Source organism: Amphibalanus amphitrite, unplaced genomic scaffold (assembly GCF_019059575.1).
Source record: "Amphibalanus amphitrite isolate SeventyFive unplaced genomic scaffold, NRLGWU_Aamphi_draft 001884F_arrow, whole genome shotgun sequence".
In the NCBI taxonomy this organism is placed as follows: domain Eukaryota; kingdom Metazoa; phylum Arthropoda; class Thecostraca; order Balanomorpha; family Balanidae; genus Amphibalanus; species Amphibalanus amphitrite.
This window is the reverse complement of record NW_024883377.1, coordinates 66,204-88,828: the sequence shown is the minus strand read 5'-3', so window position 1 is coordinate 88,828 and position 22,625 is coordinate 66,204. Positions and strand designations below refer to the sequence as shown.

At 67.2% G+C, this 22,625-nt stretch overlaps 1 long non-coding RNA gene, 1 other non-coding gene and 2 pseudogenes across 2 annotated transcripts; all 4 read right to left on the bottom strand.

The window, feature by feature from the left end:
• Positions 1 to 8,862: 8,862 nt before the first annotated feature.
• Positions 8,863 to 9,032, bottom strand: LOC122375636 (annotated as a pseudogene).
• A 1,514-nt stretch (positions 9,033 to 10,546) lies between these two features.
• On the bottom strand, positions 10,547 to 10,739 carry LOC122375644. Its single transcript, XR_006255434.1, has one exon. It is a non-coding gene; the product is annotated as a U2 spliceosomal RNA (small nuclear RNA).
• A 1,515-nt stretch (positions 10,740 to 12,254) lies between these two features.
• LOC122375624 lies at positions 12,255 to 12,430 on the bottom strand (annotated as a pseudogene).
• A 50-nt stretch (positions 12,431 to 12,480) lies between these two features.
• Positions 12,481 to 14,182, bottom strand: LOC122375617. The gene is made up of 2 exons (XR_006255426.1): positions 13,965 to 14,182; positions 12,481 to 13,904 (listed from the first exon to the last, which is right to left on the bottom strand). It is a non-coding gene; the product is annotated as an uncharacterized LOC122375617 (long non-coding RNA).
• Positions 14,183 to 22,625: the final 8,443 nt, after the last annotated feature.

Below are 22,625 nucleotides of genomic sequence, written 5' to 3'. Positions count from 1 at the left end.
GGTCCGACTGGGGACCTGAGGGGTCCAACCGGGGACCTTAGGGGTCCACGGTCACGCCGCGTCGGGCGGTGACAGCCATAATAGTGAGCACATAGCAGCACATTTACATCATGTATACACACGACAATCCCGTCCCACCCCATCGCCCCTATCCCATCCAACACTCCTCGCCCCGCGGCACAGCAGTGGCTGTCACTGTTGTAGACACTAACACTGTCTAGAGCTGCCATCTCACACAGCTCTCACGTCACCCGTACTCAGTGACTACGCTCACCGGTCACCAGGGAGGCCTGACGCCGATCATAGGCTCAGGGCGGCGAGGTGAGAAGTCACGCACCAATCACAAGCTGCGTACGGGCGCCAGCGAGCCAGAGTAGGCACAGGCGAGTGCCGGCCGGCCGGGCGGCCACGGCGGACCGTCTACGGCGGCTACGGCGGGGGCGTACCGTCTACGGGCGGTCACGGCCAGTGAGTGGCCACTGTCCGCCACAACACTCCCGTCCCACCCCGTCCCATCACTCCCACCCCAACACTCCCCACCCCACGTCACCGCGGCGCGCACATCACCGAGCGGTGACGTCACTGTGCTGTCCATCACTGAGACGGCAGCGAGCCGACGGGGCACCAGCGGGCACCGACGAGCCCAGACCGACGCGGCGGTCAGGACACCACGCGCACTAGTTCGCGACGCGGTCACCAGACGGCGCCAGCCAGCGCCGAGCGACGGGTGCCGCGGGCACCAACGAGCGCCGGCCGACGGGCCGGAACAGTCTCCAGCCCGCAGCGGCGGGCGCCGGCACGGGATGCGGCCCGGCGCACCGACAGCCCCGACCGACCGACAGTCTCGGGGAGAACGGTCGGCGCCGGGCGGCGGGGCGCAGCGCGGCGCACGGACAGCCGCGGTCACGAGCCGGGCGGCGGTCACGGAGGTGGCCACCGAGAGGGCGGTCACCGGCTTCGGCCGCTTGAAGGCAGCCGCCGGGAGGGCGGCCACCGGCCACAGGCAGCGGCCACTTGATGGCGACCACCGAGAGGGCGGCCACCGGCTTCGGCCGCTTGAAGGCAGCCGCCGGGAGGGCGGCCACCGGCCATCAGCAGAGCGGCCACCAGCCACTTGACAGCGGCCACCGGGAGGGTGGCCACCGGCCACGGGCACCGGCCGCTTGAAGGCAGCCGCCGGGAGGGCGGCCACCGGCCATCAGCAGAGCGATCACCGGCCACTTGACGGCGGCCACCAAGAGGGCAGCCACCAGCCACTTGACAGTGCGCCAGACACCAGCAGTAGACGGGGCCGGCACCAGACGGCACCAGCCGACGGGCCGGCACCAGCGGCACCAGCGGCAGACGGCGGCCACGGGTGGCGGCCGCCGAGCCCCGGTCACCGGTCCAGCGTGACCGGGCGGAGAGCGCCGCAGGGCGGCCGACGGACGCCAGGAGCGGCCCGGCGGTCACCGGAGGCGACCCCAGGTCACCGGCAGGCGACCACGGCAGCGGCCACCAGACGAGGGGCAGCCACGGCCACCGGGGGCAGCCACAGCCACCACGGGGCAGCCACAGCCGCCAGGTGAGGCGGCTCCAGCCACCGGGGGCAGCCACGGCCACCGGGGGCAGCCACGGCCACCGGAGGGCAGCCACAGCTACCGGGGGCAGCCACGGCCACCGGGGGCAGCCACAGCCACCAGGTGAGCGGCCCAGCCACCGGGGGCAGCCACAGCCACCGGGTGAGGCGGCTCCAGCCACCGGGGGGCAGCCGGCCGCCAGACGGGCAGCCTACAGCCGCCGGCAGGGCGGCCACGGCCACCGGTCACGGCCAAGGGTCACCGGCACACACCGGTACACCCACCTCACACCCACACACACACAGTGACACAGGGGTCACGGGGGGGGGCGGACACCGGGCGGCGGACACCAGGGAGCGGACACCTCGGTCAGAGGGCCACGGGCGGCGGTCAGCGGTCAGCTCAGCGGCCACGGGGTCAGCGGCCGGTCAGCTGAGACTCGGTAAGACACGACGACCGGGTTGGCGGTTGCCAAACGAAGACACAGGCAGGCTGCTCGGTCTCGGTCATCAGGGACGGTCCGGTCCAGGTCAGCGGGGTCAGCGCAGGGTAGTTCAGGTCACGCGGGCAGGTCGGTGAGGGGGCCACCGTGCGGCGGCCGCCGACCAGCACCGACTGCTGCTGTTAGGTGAACACCCAGGGCACAGGCACACACATACACACCAGTACACAAGTGAGACAGTGACAAATAATAACAATTAACACCAAGTGACCACGAAACACACTGACGGCCACAAACATGCGACACTAGAGACATAACAATTAACAAAACCACAACAAACTACATTCACTCGGCCCTGGGGTCGGCCCGACAGCGACACGTGCCTAATACTGGCGTGTCCCGGTAATATGTTCAATATAAATGTCGCGTGACCACCGCAGCGTATCACTCACCATGAGTTTACGCATTAGACGGGCGTACACGCGGGACACGCGCAGCTGACGCAGCGTCCTCTCGTTGGACCGCACCCACGTCCCCAGGGACCCCAACACGAGGGCGTGCACGGAGGCCGTCTTCCCCTGCCGCCGCAGCTCCTGGACGAGGGGCGCGTACTTGCGCTCCTTGTCTGCGGCGGCAGCGCGGAGGGCCTCGGGGCGGTTCTCGAACGCCACGGTGACGTCCACCAGGGACACATGATCACCCCGGGTCACCACCAGGTCAGGGCGGAGGGCAGAGTCGATGCCGGGGACGCGACGGTTCACCCGCACGTCATCTCCTGCAAACACGGGCGTGGCGCGCTCCAGCCGGGCCAGGATGGCGTCGTGCCGCAGCTGGTACGCCTCCGCGTGCGCCTGCAGACAGTGGTTTGTCACATGGGGCAAGGTCTCCGCCGCGTACCCACACCTCCGGCACCGGCGGTCGGCTCCTGCTCGGCGGGAATAGGCGTTGAGGGGCACGAGCGAGAGACGGGCCCTGTGGACGAAGCGCCAGTCGGCGAAGCGGGTGAAGCTCCCATTATACATATAATGGGAGCTCACCGGCTGGTCGGCCACGCAAGCCAGCACCTTGCCCTGCTGCGGCATCTGGGTCAGTTCACGCAGCTCGGTCTGGCGGACCGCCTCCCGGAGCGCGCGCGACTCGCGCCGCGGCTCCACGTCCGCCTCCCCCACCTGCAGGACAGGGGGGTCAGCGGCGCGCCAGCGGACGGCGGCGCGGCGGGCGAGGGCGGTGGTGGCGACACGGGTGCGGGTCGAGCGGCAGGACACGCCGCCGCCGTCGTCCCGCATCGGAGCGCCGTTCAAATACTCCGCCAGGTCGGCTGGGGTCGGGTCACGGCGGACACGGCGCCGGGCGGCACCGGTCAGCTCGGCGGCCGCCAGCTCGGCCACCGCCGGGTCACGGGAGTGGAGGAGGCGCTGGGTGGCCGCCGCCAGCAGGATGTCCGCCTCCTGTGAAAAGTGGGTCAGACCCACGCCACCGGCAGTGGTCGGGCTATACAGATAACGGTTGGTGGCGTTCACCGGCAGGTTCAGCACACCTTTGACCCGCCACCTGAGGGAACGGTCAAAAGCGGCCAGGGCGCCCTTGGGGATCACCCCCAGCCGCAGGCAGTGGGTCAGCCGTGGGGCGATGAACGTCCTCACCGCGTCCAACTTCTGCCACGGGGCCAGGGGCGACCCCAGCAGGCGAGCGGCGTCCCGGCGCGCCTCGGCCACCACCTGCAGGGGAGGCTGGGTCAGGCGGGTGTGCCCCACAGGCCGGCCCAGGTACCTGTAGGCCCCGTCCCGGTCAATGAGGGGCAGGGGGGCACCGCACAGGGCGGCGGGCGGGGAGGGGGCGCCGACGGAGAGCAGGGCCGACTTCCCCGGGTTGGGGGTCAGCCCGGCCCAGGCGCACACGCGCTCCAGCAGTGCCAGGCCGTCCTGGACCTCGCTGCGCCGGCTGAAAATCAGAGCCAGGTCGTCAGCGTAGGCGAGGCAGCGCACCTGCGCGGCGGCGAGGGCCCGCAGCAGCGGCTCCAGGGCGAGCGAAAAGAGGAGGCCGCTGAGGGGGCACCCCTGCCGCACGCCGCGCTGGCACGCCACCGGTGCGGTCAGGCCGTCCCCGGCCCGGTACCGGGTGGCGCTCCCCTCGTACAGGCCCTGCAGGACGGCCACGACGTCCTCCGGCACGCCGATCCGCTGCAAGACCTGCCAAAGGAGGCTGTGGGGGACCGAGCCAAACGCGTTGGCCAGGTCGATAAAGGCCACGTGGGCCTCCGTCCCGTCCTCCCGTGCGCTGTTGACGGCGCACTGGAGCACAAAGTTGTGCTCCAGCACACCATCGTACGGCCGGAACCCTTTCTGGCCTGTGGAGAGGAGGTCAGCGGCCTCCACCCACCCGGACAGACGGTCGGCCCACACACCAGCGTACAGCTTGGCGACCGTGGCGCCGAGGGCGATGGGCCGCCAGCTGTCGGGCCGGGTCGGGTCACCCCCCTTGTGGAGGAGGGCCGTCTCTGACACCAGCCAGGTGGGCGGGACGCGGCGCGCCAGCCGACACAGCTCAAAAGCACGGGTCAGTAGCAGGGCGTCGGGGTCGAGGGCGCGCCAGGCCGCATAGCGCATCCCGTCAGGGCCGGGGGCGGTGTTGGCCGCCCGCCGGAGACGGCCCCACACCTCATCAGCCCGAAACGGGGCGGTCAGGGCCGGGGAGGGGGCGGCGGGGGTCAGGTCAGGGACCTCCTGCGGCCGCCGGTCCCACTCCACAGGGGGGCAGGGAGGAGGGGCGAAGTGGGCCGCCAGCTGCTCGCCGGGCACGGGGCACGGGGGCGTCTCCTCCCGCAGCACCTGCCGCACCGCCTTCTCCCTGTTGGAGCGGTACAGCCGCTGCAGCCGGCTGGCCTCCTCGGCCGCGTAGGCCGGCGGCTGCCAGGGCCGCCGGTGGTCCTCGGCCGGCTCCGGCTCCTGCTCCGCTGGCTGGGGGCGGGGCTCGCCGGCGGGAGGGGCGGCGGGGGGACGGTCAGCTGGCGGCCGCTCGTTAGGGGGGCGCCAGGGGGCGGGGCGCCGGCGCCGCTCATGGTAGTCGGCGTTACGCCGGGCCGCCTCGGCGCACAGCCGGGTGAGCTGGCGCTCCACCTCCTCCCACGGGGCGCGGGTCTCCTGCAGGGCGGTTAGGACCGGGAGGAACTGCTGCTGCAGCTCGGTCGGCTCCGGGCCCTGCTGGGTGGGGTCAGGGGCGCCGGCGGGGTCAGGGGCGCCGGCGGGGTCACCAGCACCTCCAGCACCACCACCACGGCCGGCACCACGGCCCCGACCACGGCCAGGGCCGCCGCGGCCACGGCCACGACCGCCACCGCGGCCACCGCCACCGGCACCACCGTCAGGGTCACCAGCGGGGTCACCAGCGGGGGCACCAGCAGCACCACCCCGGCCACGGGAGGCACCACCTCGGCCACGACCGCGGGAGGCACCACGGCCACGACCACGACCGCGGCCGCCACTACGGGCACCGCTGGCAGGTCGGCCAGGGGCGGGGTCACGGTCAGTGGGCGGGTCAGTGGGCAGGTCACCGGGCGGGTCACGGGGCGGGTCACGGGGCGGAGCACGGGGCGGTCCACCAGCCACAGCGCCGGCGGGGTCACCGGGTGGGGCGCGCGGCGGGTCACCGGGCGTCACACGAGTAGCAGTGCCGGGCGAGCCGCGGGGCGAGTCAGCACAGGGCGGGACACGGGCTGCAGCACCGGGCGAGCCGCGGGGCGGGTCAGGCGGGACACGGGGCACGGCGCGGGGCGGGTCAGCGGGTGGGCGACCACCACGGCCACCTCTGCCGCGAGCACCACGGCCGGCGCCGGCAGGCTCACCGCCGGAGCGGCCACTGCCGGGCCGGGTCACGGCAGGGTCACGGGCGACGCTGGGACGGTCACGGTGAGCGGGGTCACCGGGCGGACCGCGGCCACGGGTGGGGCGGGGGCCGGCGGGGTCACGGGGCGGGTCCGACACACCACCGGCACGGCCACCAGCACGGCCACGGGACGGGCCGGGCGCGCCACGGGACGGGCCGGGGTCGGGTCGGTCACGGGAAGGGCCGGGTCGGTCACGGGACGGGCCACCAGCACCGCGGCGAGCACGGCCACCTCCGCCACGGTTAGAGCGGTTATCACGGTCGCCGTCACGGACACGAGTGACACGGGTCACGGGTGGCACAGGGCGGGTCACGGGCGGCACGGTGTGGGTGACGGGGGTCCGCACTACTTCACTGTAGGTGCGTACAGCGGCAGCGGGCGCGTCAGGGACACGGCGCGGGCCGTCGTCACGGGCACCTGTGCAGGGCGGGGCATGCACAGCACGGGGACCGGGAGTGTCGCGTGACACGTCATCAGTGAGGGCACGACCGTCGCGGGCTGGCTCAGTGCCAGGGCGGTCACAGCGGGCCTCGGTAGTGGCCGGCGCGGCGCTACGGTCACCCAGGGCCGGGAACCCGGGCGGGGGCCGTCCTCCCCGGGAAGGGAAGCCGGGAGGGGTCCGCACACGGCGGGGAGGGACACTGGACGGGGCCAGCACGGCGTCGGACCTGTAAAAGACCATGGTCGGGAGCGGACCGTCCTCATCATCGCTGGCGCCGCTCGGGGTCGGGTCACTGCCAGGGGCCGGGTGGCCGGGCATGTCACGGGCCGGGTCACTCGGGACCGGTCCACGCCGGTCACGGCGGCGCCGGCGGCGCCTCCTTCCCCTCCGCTCATCACCCCCACCGCTACCCGAGTCAGTCGGCGGGGAGGGGGCGGGGGGAGGCCGGCCGGCGGCGGCCGGCGGCGAGCCGTCAGCTGACGAGGCAGAGGCCGGAGCAGGGACAGAGCGCGGAGCAGCGTCCGGCGGCGGCGTCTCGGCTCTGTCGGGCGGCGGGCAGTCAGCTGGGGAGAGCGGGGAGGACGGAGCCGGATCCAGCGGCGGCGTCGGGGCTCTGTCGGGGGACGGAGCGTCAGCGGCCACCGGGAGGGGAGGGGAGTCGGTGCCGGCCAGCCGCAGCGACAGCGGCAGGCTGTCCTCCGTCACGGCCGCCTCGGAGTCGGAGGAGACGGCCAGGTCCTCCAGCAGGGTCCAGTCAGAGGGGGAGGGGGCCCGCGGTGGGGTCTCCAGGGTGATGTCCAGCTCACTCCCACTCTCCGACCGCCGACAAGCCTCCAGGGAGGGCGGGAACGGGGGCAGGAGGGGTGAGTCTGGACGGGGCGGGGCGGGGTCCCGCCGGGCCGGGGCCGCCGGCCGCCGGCCGCCACGGCCGATCGCCGCCATGAATCGCCGGGCGAGCCGCTGGAGGGGGCTGGGACGGTCCCGGTCGGCGGGGGGCGACACGGGGTCACCGGGAGGGTCGGGTCGGGCCGGGCTGGTCCGCAGGGATGCCAGGGACCGGCGGACGCGGGGCGTCAGGGCACACGGGGTGCCGAGCGGGGTGGACGACCCAGACGAGTCAGAGGTCGGGGTGGCCGACCCATCAATGGAGGACACACTAGGCATGACTGACGTCACATCGGACACGTCCGACATCACTCCCGGTGACGGGACGGGCGACTGGGGCACAGACCCGGGGGGCAGCACCACAGTAACCCTCACGGGGAAGGGCCGGGGCGTCACAGGGCCGGGCCGGGGCGTCACGGGGCCGGGCCGGGGCGTCACGGGGCCGGGCCGGGGCGTCACGGGGCCATGGTCAACAGACGGCGAGTGGGACACCACGGTGACGTCACTGTCAGAGACGTCAGACGGCGCGGGGGAGCCTCCATCACCGTCGGTGACGTCATCGGCGGCCGGCCGGCCACCGGAGCCGCGCCGGTCGGCCAGCGGGCTCGACACACTCGAGCGGGGCGAGCCGGGGCCGGGGTCAGAGGCCGAGCCGCGGACGGGGGCCTCGGGAGGGGTGAGCGGGGGCAGGGAGACGGCGTCATCACCCGGGGCTGGTCGGTCAGTGTCAGCGGTCGGCGGGAGGGACGGCGTGTCCACGTGGACGGGGGAGCGGCGGCACAGGCGGGCATGGTTAGTCAGGCCGCGCCGGGTCGTAAAACTCCGGCCACACCAGCAGCGGTGGGGCATGGCCACCGGGCCGGCGGCGGCCGGCTGCGCGAAACAGCCGTGCCGGGACAGGTGGTAGGGCAGCTCCTCGTGACAGCCCCCACAGACCCACTGGGCAGAGGTCAGGTCCACGTGGCAGCGAGCGATATGACGCTTCAAGCTTTGCCGAAGCACTGACGGACCGGTGTTGGCGTACCGCGTCCCACAGTTCTCCACTGGGCACATGAGCAGGCCGGGGAGAGGGAACGGGAGCACCAGTCGGCCATCCACGAGAGTGGGCTGGGTGTCCGCCGCCCGGGGAAGGGACACGGGGGGGTCATGGTGCGGTGACACAGACATGGTATGAGAGACGCAATAGCACAGCGAGGCAATACAATACACTACACCAACTCACACCACAACACAGCACAACACAAGCCAGTGAGTCGGGGGGCGCCGGCTCGGGCACCGGGAAACCACGCGGCGAGGCCGGGACCGAAAGACAGAGTAACGCGGGCGGAACAAGGACAATTTAGGTGCGAAACAAGCCGAAAATGGGTATAATTAAGGCATACGATATCGAATAAAGAATTAGCAAAAACAAGAAACGTTGATCAGCAGGCCGGCGTTAGAAGAGAAAAGGGCGGGAAGGGAGTTCAAATTCAAAGGTTTGGCGCCAAATCCCAACGGTCTGGGTTTTGGCGCGAAACCTTTGAAAACCGGTCAACGGCTGAAGGCCGTTGCCCGGAAGCCGGGGGGGGGGGGGGAGAGGCAGTCGCCGCGCGGTCTCACCTGGTGTAGAGCAGCAGCAGCGCCCCCTCCTCGGCAGGCGGCGACGGTGGCGACACCACGCGGACTGGCACAGAAACACTGCACACCACAGATCCGACAGGGAATACAATTCCCGACCTTTTGGCTAAAATCAAAGTGAAAAGCGCCTCGCGCGACTTCAAAATAGGTCAACAAACCCACAGATACTACACTTTGATCTTAGCCAAAAGGCCGAGAAGCGATACTTAAGCACAACACTTTTAGATACTTATGCAGTTAAGGGATAACTATTAGTACTAGTAACGATGCAGAGCTATAGCGTGAGCGCTAGTGGCCACGGCGAGTGATAAGAGTGGTCCATTATGTTACATTCAAAGTATACGCAGTTTCAGTTTATCCTCACCATGGTAAGTATCTGTAAGCACAAAAGATCGCCAAACTCGAAATAATTTCGAATTAGTGGCTCTCGACCGTGCGTTTGTACACACGCAAATGGAGACGGCGGCGCCGCGCCGACAGTTATCAGTGGTGCGACATCAGATGGCAGCACAGTCGAACACCACGACGTATGGCAGCGCTCTACCCCCCCCCCCTAGCTCTACCCCCCCCCCCCTAGCTGCATGCAGACAAAAGCATGCATCGCAAAAGTACGTATTGCACATGTACGTCAGCAAAAGTACTGATTAATCATGTACGTAACGAATAAGGCACGTATCGACAAAAATGTATCTTGATAGTAGTTAATGGCCGTTTTCACGACGGTCTATCCGGCGAATGCACCTGATGTGATCAAATCTGCACGTACTTTCTTTTACAGCAAATAGCTTCATTTTATGAATTTATTACAGTGTTTTAATCGATGATGCTCTCTGAAAATATGACAAATCAGGCATATAAGAAATTAGTGCATATAAGTGCTAGCTGATAGCTGCTAAGAGGACACACTGAACCTGATTTGACCAATTCTGCACTTTATCTGTACCACCTGTGCATCAAATGTGTACCAGATGGCCGTCGTGAAAACGGCTAATATGAATAAATAAAGCATTTGTCAGGACCTTACCAAAGCACAGATGTAAGGAATGTCGATAGATACTGCTATTTTTCCAGTTACTTTTTTCATTTCGATATACGATTGCACGCCTCACGCTATAGCAAAACTAATAAAAAGAGAAAAGTTTTAAAAGCATATGATGCTTTACGTAAGGCAAAGCTGTCGTCACCCACAACTTCCCACACGCCCCCCACTGTCCATCACTGATACCGAATGAATAGTGATAAAGATGTCAGCTTTACAGGTACCTCAGTTAGATGATGATGCACCGTCTTTACTGAGTTTCACCAGATAGAGCGGCCTTTCCAGTCACATTTTAGGACGCCGATGCACCGTGTACTTGAAAGATGTCGATTGTCTGGGAACAAAATAAATGCGTGAATTAATTCGCCTATTGTAGCGGTTATCGTGGCTCGGGTCGGGGGCGGCACGTAGTAGTGGAATTCGAGAAAAAAAAACGTCTATAATCATAATGATATTGATTGGGTCATTTTTCTTCATGACCTGAGATGACCTCAGGGACATTGAGGGGTCACAGGTACAATTTGCCGATACCCGCATTTTTATTCCATTTAGTATGAGCGTTTGTCTATGACCATGATCAAAAAGAGGCGTATTTTCATGTTTTGTCAATTTTTATTGTCATATATCTTAAAAGTATCTTTATCCTTTTATTTTCACCACATATCACAACGCATGATAACAAAAGTGGGCCGATCCTGGCTGTAGTGCAATGCCAGGCCAACCCGCGGCAGGGCTGGAGCAAGCTCCAAAAACCCCGCCAAAGTCCAAAAATCAGTTTAATATTCTGGTCCCCATGTAGGGGACGTATCAGATATTAAGCTGATAAGAACAGATACTACACTTTGATCTTAGCCAAAAGGCCGAGAAGCGATACTTAAGCACAACACTTTTAGATACTTATGCAGTTAAGGGATAACTATTAGTACTAGTAACGATGCAGAGCTATAGCGTGAGCGCTAGTGGCCACGGCGAGTGATAAGAGTGGTCCATTATGTTACATTCAAAGTATACGCAGTTTCAGTTTATCCTCACCATGGTAAGTATCTGTAAGCACAAAAGATCGCCAAACTCGAAATAATTTCGAATTAGTGGCTCTCGACCGTGCGTTTGTACACACGCAAATGGAGACGGCGGCGCCGCGCCGACAGTTATCAGTGGTGCGACATCAGATGGCAGCACAGTCGAACACCACGACGTATGGCAGCGCTCTACCCCCCCCCCCCCTAGCTCTACCCCCCCCCCCTAGCTGCATGCAGACAAAAGCATGCATCGCAAAAGTACGTATTGCACATGTACGTCAGCAAAAGTACTGATTAATCATGTACGTAACGAATAAGGCACGTATCGACAAAAATGTATCTTGATAGTAGTTAATGGCCGTTTTCACGACGGTCTATCCGGCGAATGCACCTGATGTGATCAAATCTGCACGTACTTTCTTTTACAGCAAATAGCTTCATTTTATGAATTTATTACAGTGTTTTAATCGATGATGCTCTCTGAAAATATGACAAATCAGGCATATAAGAAATTAGTGCATATAAGTGCTAGCTGATAGCTGCTAAGAGGACACACTGAACCTGATTTGACCAATTCTGCACTTTATCTGTACCACCTGTGCATCAAATGTGTACCAGATGGCCGTCGTGAAAACGGCTAATATGAATAAATAAAGCATTTGTCAGGACCTTACCAAAGCACAGATGTAAGGAATGTCGATAGATACTGCTATTTTTCCAGTTACTTTTTTCATTTCGATATACGATTGCACGCCTCACGCTATAGCAAAACTAATAAAAAGAGAAAAGTTTTAAAAGCATATGATGCTTTACGTAAGGCAAAGCTGTCGTCACCCACAACTTCCCACACGCCCCCCACTGTCCATCACTGATACCGAATGAATAGTGATAAAGATGTCAGCTTTACAGGTACCTCAGTTAGATGATGATGCACCGTCTTTACTGAGTTTCACCAGATAGAGCGGCCTTTCCAGTCACATTTTAGGACGCCGATGCACCGTGTACTTGAAAGATGTCGATTGTCTGGGAACAAAATAAATGCGTGAATTAATTCGCCTATTGTAGCGGTTATCGTGGCTCGGGTCGGGGGCGGCACGTAGTAGTGGAATTCGAGAAAAAAAAACGTCTATAATCATAATGATATTGATTGGGTCATTTTTCTTCATGACCTGAGATGACCTCAGGGACATTGAGGGGTCACAGGTACAATTTGCCGATACCCGCATTTTTATTCCATTTAGTATGAGCGTTTGTCTATGACCATGATCAAAAAGAGGCGTATTTTCATGTTTTGTCAATTTTTATTGTCATATATCTTAAAAGTATCTTTATCCTTTTATTTTCACCACATATCACAACGCATGATAACAAAAGTGGGCCGATCCTGGCTGTAGTGCAATGCCAGGCCAACCCGCGGCAGGGCTGGAGCAAGCTCCAAAAACCCCGCCAAAGTCCAAAAATCAGTTTAATATTCTGGTCCCCATGTAGGGGACGTATCAGATATTAAGCTGATAAGAACAGATTTTTTTTATTCAGAAAAGTACATGGTGATAACAAACAGTGGGACATACAAACAAAACAAATCATAACGGCGGCAACAGTCATGCCGGTCCGTTTTACAAACCATGCACAGAGATAAATAAGCCAATAGTTACAGACCCCGGAGGGTCACCATGGCGGTCGGCCACACACCCCGGGCAAGGCTGGCGGGAGGATCGGGGAGGGGGAGGAGGGAGGCGGCAGTGGGGGAGGCACCACGGCGGGCCGGCGCGGCGGGCCAGGGAGGGAGGGGAGGGGGTTGCTGGGGATCTGCACCACCATCACCATCACCAAAGCAGGGCACCGCCAGCTGTGCGCCCCGGCACCGGCTGGCGGTCCGACGCGTCGGTCGGGGCGGCCACTGGGGCCCACCTGCCCGCCGCCGTAGCGGCCCACACCATCACCAGAGCAGCGCTCCCCGTGTGACGCTACCATCTAAGCACTAAGCGGCACCAGGCCTGCATCCGTGCCTCACCATCGTGTGGTGAGCCGCACCACGCCATCACCATGGCCGCCCGTCACCAGCCACCAGGCACCAAGCCAGGGAGAGGGAGTCCGGGGCCCTCCCGGCCCACACCGGCCGAGACCCACCGGAGGGCGCCGACCCCACACCACCGCCTCGGGGCAGGGAGGGCACCGTGACCCCGTGCGGCATCGGGGAGGGTCGACCGACAGCGGCCGGCCACGACCCCGGGGCTACAGGGGACAGAGGGTGCCGGGGAAGGGGGGGGGGTAGAGGGGGGCCAGACGAGCCCTGGGTGCGGGCCGACCGAGACGGGCAGCACATCGGTGCGACACACATCAGCGAATCGTACAGGGACGCTGGGCGTCATCAGACCAAACAGGTTAGTCAGCGTAAGGTCACTGAGCGTCAATGACTGGTCGGTGGCAGCGGGGCCACGGACGACAGGGCAGCCTCGATCGGCATCAGGCTACGAACAGAACACAGCCATCAGCAATAGTCGGCCACAAAGGGCATCCGGTCTGGACGAACACATATCTACTACGTTTGTCGGTGGCAGCAGGGTCCACGGACGGCAGGAGGCCACGAATAGGGCTCCACACACAAACATACAGCTGGCGCTCCTAGTCAATGGATCGGAGACGGTATGCGCCACTTACACTACATGGTACGTACATATTGAGTTCGAACAATATAATGACAGATTGGCGGTAGTCGCCAATACAGAGCTCCATAAAGACATCGGTACGAACATACAATAGCGGGCCGGCGGGCCAAGCTCGGCACGGGCAAACAACAACGTGCCTATGGTCTGTCTATATGGACCAGTACTGGCGTACACATTATCCCCACTCCACCCGTCCCTTCCCACCCCACCCCACACTCCCACATACACTATAGCACACACATGGGGTCGGTCCGAGCCGTCACCTCATAACGCTGACCGGGAAGAGAGAAACGGTCGGTAAGGCGGTGGACGGTGGATCCGACTGGGACCTGAGGGGTCCGACGGGGACCTGAGGGGTCTGACTGGGACCTGGGTGGTCCGACTGGGACCTGAGGGGTCCGACTGGGACCTGAGGGGTCCGACTGGGACCTGAGGGGTCCGACTGGGACCTGAAGGGTCCGACTGGGACCTGAGGGGTCCCTAGCGGCCACTATCGGTGACAGGCATGTCGGTCACGCCGAGTCAGGCGGTGACGGACAGCAGATGCGAGTATATGTTACAATGTAGACACACATCACACAATAATTACATGACAATCCCATCCCACCCCTCCCCTATTCCACCCCAACACTCCCCACCTACCGCACTGCAGTGGCCGTCACTACTGACGGGTACTGTCACTGGTTAGAGCTGCTAGCTCACGGAGTTCTCAATGACCGCGATCACCGGCCCTGGGGCGGCCGCGAGTGGGGTCACACGATCAGTCACGGGGAGCCAGGGCCGGCACAGGTCGGTGCCGGCCGGCCAGGCGGTCACGGGAGACAGCCCACGGGCGGCCCCGGCGGACAGCCCACGGGCCGCTACGGCAGATCGTCTACGGGCGATCACGGTGGACCGTCTACGGGCGGCCACGGCCAGCGGAGGCCACTGTCCGCCACCACACTCCCGTCCCACCCCGTCCCATCACTCCCACCCCAACACTCCCCACCCCACGTCACTGCGGCGCGCACATCACCGAGCGGTGACGTCACGACTGTCCGTCACTGAGACGGCAGCGAGCCGACGGGCACCAGCGGGCACCGACGAGCCCAGACCGACGCGGCGGTCAGGGCACCACGCGCACTAGTTCGCGACGCGGTCGCTAGACGGCGCCAGCCGGCGCCGAGCGACGGGTGCCGCGGCACCAACGAGCGCCGGCCGACGGGCCGGAACAGTCTCCAGCCCGCAGCGGCGGGCGCCGGCACGGGGTGCGGCCCGGCGCACCGACAGCCCCGACCGACCGACAGTCTCGGGGAGAACGGTCGGCGCCGGGCGGCGGGGCGCAGCGCGGCGCACGGACAGCCGCGGTCACGAGCCGGGCGGCGGTCACGGAGGTGGCCACCGAGAGGGCGGCCACCGGCTTCGGCCACTTGAAGGGGCCGCCGGGAGGGCGGCCACCGGCCACAGGCAGCGGCCGCTTGATGGCGACCACCGAGAGGGCGGCCACCGGCTTCGGCCACTTGAAGGCGGCCGCCGGGAGGGCGGCCACCGGCCACAGGCAGCGGCCACTTGACGGCGGCCACCGAGAGGGCAGCCACCAGCCACTTGACGGTGCGCCAGACACCAGCAGTCGACAGGGCCGGCACCAGACGGCACCAGCCGACGGGCCGGCACCAGCGGCACCAGCGGCAGGCGGCGGCCACGGGCAGCGGCCGCCGAGCCCCGGTCACCGGTCCAGCGTGACCGGGCGGAGAGCGCCGCAGGGCGGCCGACGGACGCCAGGAGCGGCTTGGCGGTCACCGGAGGCGACCCCAGGTCACCGGCAGGCGACCACGGCAGCGGCCACCAGACGAGGGGCAGCCACGGCCACCGGGGGCAGCCACGGCCACCAGGTGAGGCGGCTCCAGCAACCGGGGGCAGCCACCACGGCCACCGGGGGCAGCCACGGCCACCAGGTGAGGCGGCTCCAGCCACCGGGGGGCGGCCAGCCGCCAGACGGGCAGCCTACAGCCGCCGGCAGGGCGGCCACGGCCACCGGTCACGGCCAAGGGTCACCGGCACACACCGGCACCCACCACCACACACAGTGACACGGGTCACGGGGGGGGGGGGGCGGACACCGGGCGGCGGACACACCGGTCAGAGGGCCGCGGACACACCGGTCAGAGGGCCACGGACACCCCGGTCAGAGGGCCGCGGGCAGCGGGGGCGGCCAGGTTAGCGGCTACTGTGTGAGCGGCCGGTCAGCTGGGGTCAAGTCGGATGGCGACGGCCAGGTTGGCGGTCACCAAATGGCCACGACAGAGCAGGCTACTCGGTCTCGGACGGTCAAGTCAGCGGGTCAGCTCAGATTAGGCCGGGCCACGCAGGCAGGTCAACGAGTGGCACAGCCACCGTGAGGCGGCTGCCTACACAGCACTGACTGCTGCTGTTAGGCAGACACCCAGGGCACACATACACGTACAAATACAAACACACAATTGACACAGTAACAAACACTTAACAATAACACGTGACCACAGAACACACTGACGGCCACAAACATGAGACACAGATAGACATAACAATGAACAAAAACACCACAAACTACACTCATACGGCCCTGGGGTCGACCGGACGGGGCAGCGCGCTCAGTACTGGCGTGTCCCGGTAATGTGTTCAATATAAATGTCGCGTGACCACCGCAGCGTATCACTCACCATGAGTTTACGCATGAGACGGGCGTACACGCGGGACACGCGCAGCTGACGCAGCGTCCTCTCGTTGGACCGCACCCACGTCCCCAGGGATCCCAGCACGAGGGCATGCACGGAGGCCGTCTTGCCCTGCCGCCGCAGCTCCTGGACGAGGGGCGCGTACTTGCGCTCCTTGTCAGCGGCGGCGGCGCGGAGGGCCTCGGGGCGGTTTTCGAAGGCAACAGTGACATCAACGAGTGACACGTGGTCGCCCCGGGTCACCACCAGGTCGGGGCGGAGGGCGGAGTCAATGCCGGGGACACGTCGGTTCACCCGGACCTCGTCCCCGGGGAAGACCGGCGTGGCGCGCTCCAGCCGGGCCAGGATGGCGTCGTGCCGCAGCTGGTACGCCTCCGCGTGTGCCTGCAGACAATGGTTAGTGACGTGCGGGAGGGTCTCCTGCACGTACCCGCAGCGCCGGCACCGGCGGTCAGCTCCTGCTCGGCGGGAGTAGGCGTTGAGGGGCACGAGCGAGAGGCGGGCACGGTGGACAAATCGCCAGTCGGCGAACCGGGTGAAGCTCCCATTATACATATAATGGGAGCTCACCGGCTGGTCGGCGACGCAGGCCAGGACCTTCCCCTGCTGCGGCATCTGGGTCAGCTCACGCAGCTCGGTCTGGCGGACCGCCTCCCGGAGCGCGCGCGACTCACGCCGCGGCTCCACGTCCGCCTCCCCCACCTGCAGGACAGGGGGGTCAGCGGCGCGCCAGCGGACGGCGGCGCGGCGGGCGAGGGCGGTGGTGGCCACACGGGTGCGGGTCGAGCGGCAGGACACGCCGCCGCCGTCGTCCCGCATCGGAGCGCCGTTGAGGTACTCGGCGAGGTCAGCCGGGGTCGGGTCACGGCGGACACGGCGCCGGGCGGCACCGATCAGCTCGGCGGCCGCCAGCTCGGCCACCGCTGGGTCACGGGAGTGGAGGAGGCGCTGGGTGGCCGCCGCCAGCAGGATGTCGGCCTCCTGTGAAAAATGGGTCAGGCCGACCCCGCCGGCAGTGGTCGGGCTGTAGAGGTACCTGTTGGTCGAGTTTATTGGCAGGTGCAGGATACCTTTGACCCGCCAGCGGAGTGACCTGTCAAAAGCGGCCAGGGCGCCCTTGGGGATCACCCCCAGCCGCAGGCAGTGGGTCAGACGGGGGGCGATGAACGTCCTCACGGCGTCCAACTTCTGCCACGGGGCCAGGGGCGACCCCAGGAGGCGGGCGGCGTCCCGGCGCGCCTCAGCCACCACCTGTAGGGGCGGCTGGGACAGTCGGGTGTGGCCGACAGGCCGGCCCAGGTACCTGTAGGCCCCGTCCCGGTCAATGAGGGGCAGGGGGGCACCGCACAGGGTGGCGGGCGGGGAGGGGGCGCCGACGGAAAGCAGGGCCGACTTCCCCGGGTTGGGGGTCAGCCCCGCCCAGGCGCACACGCGCTCCAGCAGCGCCAGGCCGTCCTGCACCTCGCTGCGCCGGCTGAAAATGAGCGCCAGGTCGTCAGCGTAGGCCAGGCAGCGCACCTGGGCGGCGGCGAGGGCCCGCAGCAGCGGCTCCAGGGCGAGGGAGAAGAGGAGGCCGCTGAGGGGGCACCCCTGCCGCACGCCGCGCTGGCACGCCACCGGCGCGGTCAGGCCGTCCCCGGCCCGGTACCGGGTGGCGCTGCCCTCGTACAGGCCCTGCAGGACGGCCACCACCTCCTCCGGCACTCCGACCCGCTGCAGCACCTGCCAAAGGAGGCTGTGGGGGACCGAGCCGAATGCGTTGGTCAGGTCAATGAAGGCCACGTGGGCCTCCGTCCCGTCCTCCCGTGCGCTGTTGACGGCGCACTGGAGCACAAAGTTGTGCTCCAGCACGCCATCGAAGGGCCGGAAACCCTTCTGACCTGGTGAGAGGATGTCAGCCGCCTCCACCCACCCACTGAGCCGGTCCGCCCACACGCCGGCGTACAGTTTCGCCACCGTGGCGCCGAGGGCGATCGGCCGCCAGCTGTCGGGCCGGGTCGGGTCACCCCCCTTGTGGAGGAGGGCCGTCTCCGACACAAGCCAGGTGGGCGGGACGCGGCGCGCCAGCCGGCACAGCTCGAACGCCCGGGTCAGCAGCAGGGCGCCGGGGTCGAGGGCGCGCCAGGCGGCGTACCGCAGCCCGTCAGGGCCAGGGGCGGTGTTGGCCGCCCGCCGGAGACGGCCCCACACCTCGTCGGCTCGGAACGGGGCGGTCAGGGCCGGGGAGGGGGCGGCGGGGGTCAGGTCAGGGACCTCCTGCGGCCGCCGGTCCCACTCCACAGGAGGGCAGGGAGGAGGGGCGAAGTGGGCCGCCAGCTGCTCGCCGGGCACGGGGCACGGGGGCGTCTCCTCCCGCAGCACCTGCCGCACCGCCTTGTCCCTGTTGGCACGGTACAACTTTTGTAGCCGGCTGGCCTCCTCGGCCGCGTAGGCCGGCGGCTGCCAGGGCCGCCGGTGGTCCTCGGCCGGCTCCGGCTCCTGCTCCGCTGGCGGGGGGCGGGGCTCGCCGGCGGGAGGGGCGGCGGGGGGACGGTCAGCTGGCGGCCGCTCGTTCGGAGGGCGCCAGGGGGCGGGGCGCCGGCGCCGCTCGTGGTAGTCGGCGTTACGCCGGGCCGCCTCGGCGCACAGCCGAGTGAGCTGCCGCTCCACATCCTCCCACGGGGCGCGGGTCTCCTGCAGGGCGGTTAGGACCGGGAGGAACTGCTGCTGCAGCTCGGTCGGCTCCGGGCCCTGCTGGGTGGGGTCAGGGGCGCCGGCGGGGTCAGGGGCGCCGGCGGGGTCACCAGCACCTCCAGCACCACCACCACGGCCGGCACCACGGCCCCGACCACGGCCAGGGCCGCCGCGGCCACGGCCACGACCACCACCACGGCCACCGCCACCGGCACCACCGTCAGGGTCACCAGCGGGGTCACCAGCGGGGGCACCAGCGGGGGCACCAGCAGCACCACCCCGGCCACGGGAGGCACCACCTCGGCCACGACCGCGGGAGGCACCACGGCCACGACCACGACCGCGGCCGCCACCACGGGCACCACCGGCAGGTCGGTCAGGGGCGGGGTCACGGTCAGTGGGCGGGTCAGTGGGCAGGTCACCGGGCGGGGCACAGGGCGGAGCACGGGGCGGTCCACCAGCCACAGCGCCGGCGGGGTCACCAGGCGGGGCGCGCGGCAGGTCACCGGGCGTCACACGAGCAGCAGCACCGGGCGAGCCGCGGGGCGGGTCAGCACGGGGTGGCACACGGGCTGCGGCGCCAGGCGAGCCGCGGGGCGGGTCAGGCGGGACACGGGCTGCAGCACCGGGCGAGCCGCGGGGCGGGTCAGCACAGGGTGGCACGCGAACAGTAGCGCTGGGCGAGCCGCGGGGCGGGTCAGGCGGGACACGGGGCACGGCACGGGGCGGGTCAGCGGGCGGGCGACCACCACGGCCACCTCTGCCACGAGCACCACGGCCGGCGCTGGAAGGCTCACCGCCGGAGCGGCCACGGCCGGGCCGGGTCACGGTAGGGTCACGGGCGCCGCCGGGACGGTCACGGTGAGCGGGGTCACCGGGCGGACCGCGGCCACCGGTGGGGCGGGGCGCAGCACCGCCATGGGGAGGGTCACGGTCACGGGGTGACACGGGTGCACGGCGGGTCAGGTCAGCGCCGGGGCGGCCACCGGCGGCGGCACGGGACGGGCCGGCGGCGGCACGGGCCGGGTTAGCGGCGGGTTGGCGGCCACGACCCCCGTCACGGCCTCCACGACCACGGTTAGCACGCCGGTCACCACCGGAGTCACGAGAGGGACCCGGCACGGCACGGGGTGCGAGCGGCACAGCACGGGGTGCGGGCGGCTCGGGGCGGGTCACGGGCGGCACAGCGTGAGGCACTGGGGTCCGCACCACCTCACTGTATGTCCGTGTGGGGCCACTGTCACCGACAGCAGCACTGGCACCAGGTGACACGGGACCGTCACGGGGCACGTCACGGGCCGGGAACCCGGGCGGTGGCCGTCCTCCCCGGGACGGGAACCCGGGAGGGGTCCGTACACGACGGGTAGGGGTACAGGGCTGGGTGCGCGCGGCACAGTCACGACCACGGTCAGTGGGGGTCACAGGGGGGCCACCGAGGTCACTGACAGGCCGGCCACGGCGGGGGTCACCGTCCACGGGGTCCTGTGGGACGGGAGCACGGGACTGGTGGAACACCAGTGTCCGGCGGGGCCAGCCACAGCCGTCACCACTGGTGTCCCTCGGGGGTGAGCTGCTGTGGGAGGACGGGTCACGGCCGGGGTGGGACGGGCGGGCCGGGTCACCGGGGACGGGCACGTCACGGGCCGGGTCACGGGGGACCGGTCCACGCCGGTCACGGCGGCGCCGGCGTCGCTTCCTTCTCCTCCGCTCATCACCCCCACCGCTACCCGAGTCAGTCGGCGGGGAGGGGGCGGGGGGAGGCCGGCCGGCGGCGGCCGGCGGCGAGCCGTCAGCTGACGAGGCAGAGGCCGGAGCAGGGACAGAGCGCGGAGCAGCGTCCGGCGGCGGTGTCTCGGCTCTCTCGGGCGGCGGGCAGTCAGCTGGGGAGAGTGGGGAGGACGGAGCCGGGTCCAGCGGCGGCGTCGGGGCTCTGTCGGGGGACGGAGCGTCAGCGGCCACCGGGAGGGGAGGGGAGTCGGTGCCGGCCAGCCGTAGCGACAGCGGCAGGCTCTCCTCCGTCACGGCCGCCTCGGAGTCAGAGGAGACGGCTAGGTCCTCCAGCAGGGTCCAGTCAGAGGGGGAGGGGGCCCGCGGCGGGGTCTCCAGGGTGATGTCCAGCTCACTCCCACTCTCCGACCGCCGACAAGCCTCCAGGGAGGGCGGGAACGGGGGCAGGAGGGGTGAGTCTGGACGGGGCGGGGCGGGGTCCCGCCGGGCTGGGGCCACCGGCCGCCGGCCGCCACGGCCGATCGCCGCCATGAATCGCCGGGCGAGCCGCTGGAGGGGGCTGGGACGGTCCCGGTTAGCAGGGGGCGACACGGGGTCACCGGGAGGGTCGGGCCGGGCCGGGCTGGTCCGCAGGGACGCCAGGGACCGGCGGGCGCGGGGCGTCGGGGCACACGGGGTGCCGAGCGGGGTGGACGCCTCAGAAGAGTCAGAGGATGCGGTGGACGTCACACCAGAAGACGACACGCGTGACGTCACATCCGACATCACGCCAGGGGACGGCACGGGCGACCAGTCCACCGAGGACACACCGGGCGACACAGTCACAGTGACAGCAGGGACGGGGGTGTCACACCGGTCACCCGGGCCGTCCGGCAGCACAGAGGGGCCGGGCCGGGACGTCACAGGGCCAGGGATGACGTCATCAGGCGTGAGGGTGACGTCACCAGAGCCGGGCCGGTCAGCCAGCGGGCTCGGCAGACTCGAGCGGGGCGAGCCGGGGCCGGGGTCAGATACAGAGCCGCGGACGGGGGCCTCGGGAGGGGTGAGCGGGGGCAGGGAGAGGTCGTCGTCACCTGCCACCGGTCGGTCAGTCCCAGCGGTCAGCGGGAGGGACGGCGTGTCCACGTGGACGGGGGAGCGGCGGCACAGGCGGGCATGGTTGGTGAGGCCGCGCCGGGTCGTGAAGCTCCGGCCGCACCAACAGCGGTGGGGCATGGCCACCGGGCCGGCGGCGGCCGGCTGGGCGAAGCAGCCGTGCCGCGAAAAGTGGTACGGCAGCCGGCACCTGCACCCACCACACACCCACTGGGCGTCGGTCAGAGCCACGTGGCAGCGTTTGATGTGGCGCCTCAGACTCTGGCGCATAGTCGAGGCATCACAGTTGGCATAGCGCCCCCCACATCCCTCCACGGGGCACAGGAGCAGCCCGGGGAGGGGAAAGGGGAGCACCAGCCGGCCATCAACAATCTGGGGCTGGGTGTCCGCCGCCCGGGGAAGGGACACGGGGGGGTCATGGTGCGGTGACACAGACATGGTATGAAACACAATAGCACAGCGAGGCAATACAATACCTTTGACCAACTCACACCACAACACAGCACAACACAAGCCAGCGAGTCGGGGGCGCCGGCTCGGGCACCGGGAAACCACGCGGCGAGGCCGGAGTGGAGAAACGGTATGGGTACGGTGCACGGAATACGGGTTATTTAGACGTTAAACAGGCCGAAAAGGGGTAGAATTGAAGCGAATGAGATCAAAAGAGATTTAGCAAAAACAAGAAACGTTCATCAACAGGCCGGCGTTAGGTGGGAAAGGGCGGGAAGGGAGTTCAAATTCAAAGGTTTGGCGCCAAATCCCAACGGTTTGGGTTTTGGCGCGAAACCTTTGAAAACGGGTCAACGGCTGAAGGCCGTTGCCCGGAAGCCGGGGGGGGGGGGGGGAGGCAGTCGCCGCGCGGTCTCACCTGGTGTAGAGCA